The 11951-nt window shown below is 37.3% G+C and overlaps 1 pseudogene; it reads right to left on the bottom strand.

The window, feature by feature from the left end:
* Positions 1–5612: 5612 nt before the first annotated feature.
* Positions 5613–11951, bottom strand: part of LOC105525214 — a 29584-nt pseudogene continuing 23245 nt past the window's right edge.

Below are 11951 nucleotides of genomic sequence, written 5' to 3'. Positions count from 1 at the left end.
TGAGCAGTGGTTTGTAGTTCTCCTTGAAGAGGTCCTTCACATCCCTTGTAAGTTGGATTCCTAGGTATTTTATTCTCTTTGAAGGAATTGTGAATGGGGGTTCACTCATGATTTGGCTGTTTGTCTGTTATTGGTGTATAGGAATGCTTGTGATTTTTGAACTTGATTTTGTATCCTGAGACTTTGCTGAAGTTTCTTATCAGGTTAAGGAGATTTTGGACTGAGATGATGGGGTTTTCTAAATATACAAATATTGCCTATGCTTGGAATTCTCTTAAAAGCGAGACTTTCAACAGGACCAAGAATAAATTCAATGCATTTTTGTTTCTAAAACATCTCTTGATGAATTAGAGTTTGAGCTGAAAATAATAATATATAAGTAAGAGCCAGATGAGGGTTTAAATCTACTCATTGCTCAGGCTACACATAGCTTAGGTCTTAATTTGCTCAGAAAAATGGCTGACTTTTTCTAATTTTTATAACGATGCCATTGACTTGTCAAATGACATTCCCAAGTGTCCTCTTTTACCTAGAAGTCCACACACAGGGGAAAGTTTTTCTAATTTGCTTGAAGGTATTGTGCATTTAAATGCAGTTAATCATTTTTGAATGATACTTTATCACAATTACTAACTCAGGGAACAGAAAGTAGGAGAGATTGAAACACATCATGGGATTTAAGTGACACACTATGCAGCATTAAAGAAAGAACAATGCTTCCAATGCTGATGCCTAGAACTGATACAAAGGAAAACAAATGCTAGAGAAACGAACTCTGGATAAAGATCAGTTTGTTTGTTTATTCAATAATTTATTTGGAAGGAAGGTGTGATTGGCAGAGCCCTTTAGAGGTTACCTGGGTAGAAGATGGGACTGGGAGAAAGCAAGACCATGCAGATTCTAGCACCTAAATTTTATATCTCAGTTAATTCATTTCTATATGTGGCTTCTAACACTTAAAGAAACTTCTATGGCTAAGTTACATTTATTATATAATTACAATTATATAGTTATATAGCTATATTTGAAAACAACTATCTCAGAAACTTGATTATAGCTATATTCATTGTGTATTTGCTATGTGACAGGTAGTCACAAGTATTAACAATTTGATCTTCACAACAGCTCATGTAATCTTATCATCCTCTTTCTATACACGAAACAGTCTTGGAAAGGTTAAGTAACTTGCTTAATATTACCTAGTCAATGACAAGGCTAACATTTTAATGACATCTGACTTTCTTCAAAAGAGTTACTACTAAGAAATTCCATACAGTAGTTTAGCTTGATTGTAATAAAAATATACTGAATTAAGCATCTATTTTTATAAAAATAATAAAATTCTTATTAAAAAACACAATCACAAGAAATAATTTGATATCAATATAATTTCAATTAATTTGACTATAAGAGCTTTATTTATAGCTTCCTGTGGAGATTATTGATCCACATTTGTCTAGCTGTGCTTTTGTTTTTTCGACAGCATCTCCCTCTGTTGCCCAGACTGGGGTGCAGTGGCATGATCTCGGCTCACTGCAACCTCCACCTCCCAGGTTCAAATTATTCTCCTGCCTTAGCCTCCTGACTAACTGGGATTACAGGCACATGCCATTGCACCCAGCTAATTTTCATATTTTTAGTAGAGACAGGATTTCACCATGTTGGCCGTAGTTGGCCATGCTGGTCTCGAACTCCTGACCTCAGGTGATCTGCCCACCTCGGTCTTCCAAAGTGCTGGTATTATAGGCGTGAGCCACTGCACACAGTCTCTAGCTGTGCCTTCTGCCATATCACATGCAAACCTGACCCTCTGATCCCATTGAAAAACTCAATAATCTTGAAACAAGCATTTCATTTCACAAGGGTGCATTTTTGCAGTATGTTTCCTACAATAATCTCTCTATTGCCTCTCATCTGGAGAACTTTCTTACCTTCGCTGACATCTCTAGCAAGTCTATTTAGTTTCCTCCTCTTCTGTCTCTGTAGCATTTTGAATGAAAATTTTAATTATTTTGCTATATAGATACAAATATAAAAATATGACACAATTATCACTTTATATGTCTGTTAGGGAAGGATTATATATGATTCACCATATATACCCTAACATATATTGGACCTGCAGTGAAAGTTGCTTCAGTAAATGAATAAATGAATGAATGGCAACTACTGAAAATTTCCACAACTTGAAAGGGTGAGCAGTTAAATATGGTTTAAAAACAGTCTCCCCACATGGCCCATTCTTCTGTTTCCAGATCCAAGAGGACACTTTACCAACAAGGAATGCCCCAGGAGATGACTGAAGGCCAGTCCTACCTCTCTCTCTCTGGTTCATTCTTCAGCAGGTTCATACCTTCATGCTTCAGGCCTTAGCATCAGGAAGGTTTTGGCCTTTGAAACTTGGAATGACTTTCTGTTGTTGATTGACATTTACCCCTGCACGGTTCCAGTTGGAATATTAGCACAAAGGAAGCACTGGAAGTTACCAGAGAGATTCTGCACTTCTTTCCTTTCCCAATATTATTCACTCCCTTACATTATTTATATTTGCATGATTTTTGTGTTTGTCTTACTATATAATAAGTTTCTTTGGTGATGGGTACAATATCATCACCTTATTTCCTAACATCACCATTCCTTACTGGCACCTTCATGCAGGACTCAGCAAGATGTTTTGTTCACAGTGCAATCCCTGAGGCTATTAACTAAATGACTATCTTTGGTAAATATCCTTACAATATGCAATAGTGCTTACCAGTGCATTGCATTCCCCGTGGTACATCAGGCAGGACTGTGTAAGCAGTAAGTTTCAGTCTCTATTGTTAGAAGGTTTACTTCAAGTTAGTAAGGAGGTTTTTTTTGTTTAGTTTAGTTTTGTTTCACCAGGCACTTGATTGCATAATGTGCTTTTCACATGGATGACCTCACTTGAGATAAGTGGTCATGGTTATTTGCTTGCACATGGGGTGTCATACTCAGTCATGTGATGCTGTTACACTAACTCCAGTTTTTTGGATGAGAAGATCTAGGGTATACTGAAAAGTTTGGTCAGTTATCTATGAGGCAATGTGGTCAGATAATTTCAACCAATAATACTGAATAGTGACTACTTGATTCAGTTAGGTCTTTTTTTTTTGTTCTTTTACAGAATTAGGAATACAAGTAACAGAGACAGAGAAAAATGGTAGAAAGGGTTAAAAGCAGTCTTAGTAACCTTGGAGATGTGGGGAGAAAATTAGAAGAGAGAAGCAGAAATAAGAAGGCCCTGAGTCACAAGTAAGGAGAACCTCTGGAATGAAAGTAATGAAAACCAGCATTTGAATGGGCAAGACGAAAAACAGAGTGACTCTCAGTCCTAAGCACAATGGTTGAGTTTTGGACAGTAATGGCAGACTTTCCAGTTCTCCATGAGGTTTGCCCAGATGTTCCCATTATACTCTCTTTTCTCCTGTTTTTGTAGTTCATAGATTTGTTTCTCACTAGGTTACCTAAATGCCTTAGGCTTTTTCAGGTTTCTTTGTGAAATGTTATTCTGTCAATGAGCTTTTAGTTTAACAATAACAACAACAAAATTAAAGTTAATAATTTTTCAGTTAATTAAGAGCTCGCCTTCTAGTGGAAGACTTTGTATATGAGCTGAATTTGAATTTAAATAGTTCAGTATATTTGGTTAGTGTTTATGACTCAAGTAACTAACACTGAAGATGTGTGTAGAGATCCTCATTTCTAAGTCTCATCTCCGTATATCCTATGTGTTGCCATTTTTCTTAAGGTCAAATAATAAAATTTGTATTTAGGGACCAAAGAATGTCCAAGGGGATTAAAGTCAATTAATATATTTATTGTAAAAAGTGTTAACAGAGTTGGAAAGTTTCAGTATTCAATCTCAAAAAGCGAAATCTATTATGTGACTTCGGTGTGATAGAAGAGGCATGAAATATTTTTTTCAGTCCCAACAAAGAAATAGGTATATTCTTAGATATATGTATAATTTGCTCTTACTTACTCAGCTTATAGCAAAAGTTCTTGACAAAATGGTGATCAAGTACCAAAACAGTCCATTTAAGGTGTTATGCAGAGTCCATGCCTTATGATTTTTTAAGTGGGAATTACAACCATGTCTTTGATGGTTTGGATATGTAACTATTTAAGGCAGTGGACCGGATAAAATTACTTTTTGGAGATCCTCTTCTAAGCTATAATTCTGTGATCATTTATGCATTTTGTATAGCAGATGTTAAAATGTGAATACATGCAGTTTGAACAATGAAAACATTTTATCAATTGCCCTGTAGATGTGTGTTTCAATAGCTTTGTGACATGTAGGAAGCGCTTTACAGTATTAGGAAAAAAATGATACAGTATCATTAGAAAGTATAGTAATCATAGATGTGATTAAGAAAGCCCTGTGTCATGGTTGACAATAATCATCTGAATAAATTGCTATTGCTATACAGTATCCATTCTGTGCAATTATCCTGCTGGTTTCATTGAGTCTGCAGATAGTTCAAATAATCTGCAACAACAAGCAGGACAAAGGTCACTTGAATGAAGGGCACTACAAGTACAGAAACTTCATAGAAAAAGTCAGAGTTGCCCTGGCTAAGGCATCATAGCATTTCCCGCACACAAAAACTCTTCTCCCAAACCACTTGGGTGTCAACACACTTTGAAAAAGCCATTAACAATGTAAATGCTTTATTACCTCTGAGTTTTGTGAAACAAAACAAAACTCCTAGAAGGCTTTTTATTTCCTTCCTCAGTTTTCCAAAGGGGCACATACACAAATAGCCAAGATGGTCTGAAGACATTTGAACCAGTAACTTGAGGTCCCTTGGGAATGTGCGCTCACTCTGATTTACTTTCGTTTCAAATGAGAAGCAGGGGAAGATCTATTCCCATGAATGAGTTGTTAGTGACCACACCTGTTGCCTCTCCCTCACGGTTCATCTGATAATTCACTCACTCATTCACTCACTCACTCACTCACTCACACTACTCATTCATTTATTCAATGGATCCAGGTTGAGTGTATAATATATGTCAGCCTTGTATCAGATACTGGACAACTCAGAACCAGAGGGAGCTTTGACAAGAGCGAAGATTATCTTCTATAGAGAATCGTCAAGAGTTATCCTTGTAAGTAATCATTCATAAATCATCACTAAGGGCAATTGTTTAAAAAGCCAAACTCGAAGTGGTGAAGAACTTAGAGCCTGAAATGAGTGTTTCAAAGGAATATTTGAAGAAGTTCATGAAGTACCTAGACCAACAGAATATGTTTATTGAGTGGAAGACAAATGATATTCTGAGAAAACTCTGTCTGGGACCTATGGGCAGAAAACAGAAGGCCAACATAATTTTGATTGAAATAGAGATGTCCTCTTTTCTAGAGCCTCATAGCATACTAACCAAGTTTAAATTTTAAGGACATTTTCTGAGTGTTTTTTTTTTTTCCTTTTGTTCCTCTGTGATGTCGTCCCATGGGAGAAATATACATTATTAACAGTATATTTTTGCCACCGGATTCATCTTATGGATCACTGGTGCTCACACCACTAAAAGCCACTTCTTCTACACTTGTACTCAGTTAATAGTTCCCTAGTTTGTAGTTATAGTTCTGTGCCACAGGCACTAACCACCATCTCTGAATCAGGAGCTGACAGATAAGAGAAAAGTATGAACAAAACCTAAAACCTCATCGAGAGGAAAAACAGCTTCCCAGAGTCATTATAATAAAGTAAGAGTCCTCACCAACAATAAATATCATTTATTAAAAACAAAATCTATACAAAGCTTTTTGTTGGACAGTTTTCATACATTATTTCACTGAATGCTTTTCCTCAGCCCACAAGGTAGAAAGTATTTCTCTTCTTTTATAGATGAGGAAACAAGCTTAAATTGAGTAGTTTGTTTTAGACCAACCACACAGCTAGTGAGTGGGTTTAAATGGAGATTTGTCTTACCCCTCAAACCTGAATTCTTACTGACTTATGTGGTGGTAAACATCTGCTGGTGACTGAGTACTGAGCCAGGAGCACTGGAGTTATAAGTCACAGGACAGAGAATACAAAATGGCAGCCAGGAGAGGCTCTAGATTCCTCTGGAACTAACTCAAGTCCTGTCCATAGCACTTATGAGCTGTGTCACCCTAAATAAACCTTCTGAACAATGGTTTTTTTCTTGTTTAAATGGGGGTCCACAGTTGTGTAAATCTCCCAGGATCCTTGTAAATTTTAAATGAGGTGATGCACATTGCATAAGTTTCCTGTTGGTGCTTTAACAAATTACCACAAGCTTAGTGGTTTAAAACAACACAAATTGATTATATCATAGTTTGGTAGTTCAGAACTCCAAAACGGACATAGTTGGCTAAAATCAAGATGTCAGCAGAGCTGCATTTCTTCTGGAGGCTGCAGGGAAGAATCTGTTTCCTCGCTTTTCGAGCTTATGGACAATTTCCACATTCCCTCCATCTTCAAAGCCAGCAATGGCCTGTTGAGTCTTTCTCACATCTTATCGCTTTGACATTGACTCTTCTTTTGCCTTCTGCTTTTGCTTTTAAGCACCCTTGAGATTACATTGGGCCCGCCCAGATATTCTATAAATGTCTTCCTATTTTAAAGTCAGCCAGTTCCCCTTTAATGCAACCTAATTCCCCTTTGCCATGCAACAAAACATATTCCGATTCTAGTCATTCAAATGTGGACATCCTTTTTCTTTTTGTCCAGGGGTGGAGGCATTATTCTGCCTGGCAAAAATATAAAGTATCTTGTGCTTGTAGAGAACTCAATATACAATTTCTGATGTGATTATTAGTATTATTTCAATATGCAGATAATATAATTTATGAATCCATTATCCTTATGAAATGCTCAAACAGCTCAAACACACACACATAGTTATGTATATAGTTATCTGTATAACTATATACATGTACACATATATCATTATAGTTCCAAATTCCTGAATTTTACTCCCTCCAAAGGTAACATTATTAAGAGTTTAGCATGCATCCTAATATAGAGTTTTCATTATTTATTCCAAACATACAAATATTCATATATATATAAAATGTGAAATGGCATAATATGAGGTTGGTGCAAAAGTAATTGCGTTTTTTTGTTGTTACTTTTAATGCAAAAACCACAATTACTTTTGCACCAACCTAATATCATTCATATTATTTAGTAACTTGCACAATAGTTCCCCTCAGTAAGTGTATCTCTACTGTATTCTTTACTCTATGGTGTCTTACAGTGGAAATATGCTATAATTTATTAAACCATTACCTTCATGGTTTAAGGTTTATATCATTTTTGGAATTATAAACAATGCTACAATGAGCATCTTTGTGTAAATTTGCAAATGTAATCACTAGAAGAGATTTCTTGAGTAGAAAGGATGTGCTAGCTTAAAAATATTATGTAATCTATTTTCCACACACACGTACATTTCCATTGAATATATAAGTGCAATCAAATTGTACACCCCTCATCCTCTCTCATCTGCTCATATCCTCACTCTAACTACCACATTACTTCTCCATGCTAGTAACATGTTCCATCTCCAGTCTGTTGCTAAGCTTAGGTATATAGATTATAATATAATTCACTGTTACTTTGACTCATGATTCCTTGCTCATCAGCTATGTTAAACCACTATCCATATGTTTATTGGCCACTTAGATTTGCTTTTTGGTAAATTGTTCATACTGCTCACCTATCATTCTTTGAATTGGTTGTCTTCTCATTATCAATATATAAATGCTTTTTATTATAGAGACTAAACCTATGTCATCTGTGCTACTTAAACATTTTATCAGTCTATTAATCTTCTACTGACCTAGCTTTTGATATATCTTGCATTTTTTTTCTACTTTATGTTGTCCACCCTATCTTTCCTTTCTTACTGAGCTACTAGGTTTCTAGTCTTCATTAAGGAGGTCTCTTATGCAATTAGATTAGTAATATAGCTTTCCAATTGCTCAACATAGTTTAGTTTGTTTATAATATCATCCTTTCTGGAACTTATTTTTATATGTGGTGTAAAATAAAAATCCAAATATATTTTCTATGCAATATACAAGTACCATTTATTAAATAATATACCATTAAGCCTCTAAATTTAAACTATCACCATTACTGTATATTACATTTTAAAATACACTAAGATCTACTTTTGAATTTTGTTCTGTTCTACTAGGATACTTCTCTATACCACTATGAATACTATAATTCTATTTTAATGGATTTATAGTATGTTCTGATATCTGATAAGATGACTTGCCTTTATTTTTTTCCTTTTTTTGACAATTTACTTAATCTTAGACATTCTTCCATTTAAAAAGATTATTTTTATTCAATTCAAAACAAACATAATATAGTAACAAAATAAAAAACAAATAATATACCAACATCTTATTGGGAGCACAAATGAAATTGCATTCAATTAATATATTTGTTTTAAGAAAGATACTTATTTTCCCTCTTCCTTAGCCACACAAGCCTCAAATTTGAGCTAGGCGCATGGCTACTTGGAGTAAAGTCTGTGTTAACAGCCTTCTTTGCAGATGAGTGAACTCTGTGCTTAATTTCTGGTAATGTTCTCCTTACTCTCTGCAAGCATCTTGCCTAGATAGGATAAAATGGGTGATGAGAAAAAGTAGCTATGACTATTAACTTAGAGCTTGTGACTGGCTCTGGAAATGAGGACCTTTACAGCTATGGTTTATGTTCATCAATTATTTATTTCTTCCCTTTATTCCTAGTAATTTATTTAAAATACAATAGTAGGCTTAGTTCAAATCTATATCACTCTGCTGTTGAGACCCTATGTAAAAGACATTTGTCACCTGGAAAAGGGAGAAAGACACTAACGGGCACACATCATTGTCTGTGTAAATAAGTTCTCTCTGTCTCTTCGTATTCCATTCCATGTTTTTCCTTCCCAACAATTGCCCTGAGAAGCTCACTCATCTGCAAAAAGGCTATTAATACAGACTTTATTCCAAGTAGCTATGTGCCCAGATCAAATTTGAGGGTCGTGTGGCTAAGAAAGGAGGAAAATACATATCTTTCCTAAAATAAATATATTAATTGAATGCAATTTCATTCATGCTTCCAATGAGATACACCAATGAACGTCTCTCATCTCTATTTTCTTGTTTGGCTCACTCTGTGTAGACACTATCAGGAGATTAGAGGAAAGGAGAAGACATCTGCATTTATGTTGCTCAGAGTTTTTCAATGATGGTTTTATCTTAAGTTAGCTGCAACCCTCTGCTGAAGTACACTGCTCCTGCAAATAATAGCATTTTCTGTACAGCTACTCTCTGAGTTCTAGTATCTACTCCATATCCTTGCCCCTTCAGACCTAGAAGTGGTAATGGCTCCTGCCGTTGCTGTTCCTGGAATACTGCCCTATCCTTTGTTCATTTCTTTAATGTTCATTTTTTTTTTTTGAGATGAAATCTCGCTCTGTCACCCAGGCTGGAGTGCAGTGGTGTGATCTCGGCTCACTGCAAGCTCCGCCTCCCAGGTTCACGCCATTCTCCTGCCTCAGCCTCCCGAGTAGCTGGGACTACAGGTGCCCACCACTATGCCCGGCTAATTTTTTTTTTTTAAGTAGAGATGGGGTTTCACCATGTTAGCCAGGATGGTCTCGATCTCCTGATCTTGTGATCCACCTGCCTTGAAGTCCCAAAGTGCTGGGATTACAGGCATGAGTCACCACACCCGGCCAATGTTCATGCATTTTAATGGGCCATTTTACTAAACTCTTTTTAATTATCTAGTTTGAGTGTGCCATTTTTTTATTGCCAGGTTCCTGACAATACACGCAATCTGCTACAGAGAGCACCCACCCTGTGCTGATCTTGGTGCCTTCAAATACAGGTCCCTGTAAGTATCTCAGCCTCTCTTAAAGGTCTTCCTTTGGTTGGTGTATAGTTTTTTATGGTTGAGTAACAAATTAAAATAATCATTGGAAAAGAGTTCTCTGGGTAGCCTTGGAGAAATTCAACTCTTCTCCCTCTTTCTCACTTGCAGTTCTCAATGTAACTGTGGAATGTACTGGGAATGGAACACCTTGATGTAACGAGGAACTGGTAGGATCAGCCTAGAGTCTGTTCCAGTTCCCCCATAGAAACAGGACATCCTTAAGAGGGTCAGCCCAGCCAGTCTTGTGACCCTGAGGTATAAAGCCCAGGGTGGGCTGGCTGCAAGAGAGGCACATAGAGATGAGAGTCCATCCACCCTAGGCAGCTTTCCTGAGCTTTAGGGGCATGACATTCATTTAGGAGCCTGGCTCAACTTGAGTCTTAGGCTTCTATTGTTTCTTGCTGCCTATGTATAATTAACAAACCTGCTTCGTGTAACCTTGTGTGTGGGTGTTATATCTCACCTGACTCAGACTAGTCGGTAACCTGCACCCGGTGAATGCGCTTCACAATGATAGCAGTTTAATGTCCACCTATTCATTATCTCACAGTTCTGTAGGTCAGGAGTCTGGCCTTGGCATAATTGGCATAATAGTCTTCTGCTCAGCTTCTCACAAGGTCAAAATCAAGGTGTCCTCTGGCTGTCTTCTTGGGAGCTTGGGATCTTCTTCCAGGCTCATTCAGGTTGTTGGTGGAATTAAATGCCTTGTGGTTTTAGGCTGGGGTTCCATTTCCTTGCTGGTTGTTGGCTGATCCTAACCCTCTCACGACATAGTAGCTACTTCTTCAAAGCCAGCAGGGGAATTTCTCTCTAGCCCACTAAGAGGGAGTTGTAAAAAAGATAATGTAGTCCCAGGAGAGACCCTCCCATCATATTTACCACACAAGGTGACTGATATAGTTTGGGTATTTGTTTCTGCCCAAACCTCATGTTGAAATTTAATCCCCAATGTTGGAAATGGGACCTGGTGTGAAGTGTTTGGGTCATGGGGGCAGATCCATGACCCTGCTGTGATCCATGGGATCACAATGAGCGAGTTCTCATGAGAGCTTGTTTAAAGTGTGTGGAACCTTCCCCACTCTCTCTTGCTGCTGCTCTCACCATGTGACATGCCTGCTCCTGATTCACCTTCTATCATGAACGCCTCTTCAGGAGCTGAGCAGATGCCAGCACCATGCTTGTACAGGCTACAGAATGATGAGCTAATAAAATCTCTTTTCTTTATAAATTACCCCATCTCAGATATTTCTTTATGGCAATGCAAGAAGGACCCAATGCTGTTACTTAATTAAGGGAGTGATATGCCATTATATTCACACATTTTCCCCAAACTCAAGGGAAGGGACTATACAGAGTATGTGTGCCAGGGATGGGAATCCTGGGGGTCATTTGAGATTCTGCCTACTATAGTGGTGAAGGGGGTTGGGGGTATCTAACTGCTTCAGATATACCTACAACTAACTTTCCTATTTTCTTCATTATTGTACCCTCAACTATCTAAGATACCTTTGTCTCAATTACTCAGCCTTACTGTAGTTCTGTAGTATCAAATGATCTGTTGATAAGCTTTCCCAATGGTTGGCTTAGATGCAGAATTCTTGGGTCTGATAAGACTTAGTGATTTAGTTTGTCTTGAGATAAATTTTCCAGTCTCCTGCCTGAGAGTGTGGTGAGTTTACACCAGCTTGTGTCTCTTCTGTGTTTGACTGAGGAAAGAAAGCTGGAGGCCTAATAATCATCAAATAGGCAGACTTTAACTTAATCATTCTGCCTTCAGAACAGCACTTACCTTAATGATCTGCCGATAACTCCAAGTCTCTCTGGTTTATTATTTTTTTTCCAGAAAAATGACCCCTTTTCTCCTATGAAGATAGTGCAGGATGTTGCTTTTCTGCTCCAAGTGGTGTTGGAAGCTGGGATTTTCACTGTTCTCTTGTTGTCTGTAAATCCAGACTCACCCTTTTGATGTCCCACCTTGTTTTTCCACTTCAGTCTTCCCCATGCCCAGTT

This window comes from Colobus angolensis, unplaced genomic scaffold, assembly GCF_000951035.1.
Source record: "Colobus angolensis palliatus isolate OR3802 unplaced genomic scaffold, Cang.pa_1.0 Scaffold52, whole genome shotgun sequence".
Classification (NCBI taxonomy): domain Eukaryota; kingdom Metazoa; phylum Chordata; class Mammalia; order Primates; family Cercopithecidae; genus Colobus; species Colobus angolensis.
Note: the sequence above shows the minus strand (reverse complement) of the source record. Positions and strands in the feature narration are given on the sequence as shown.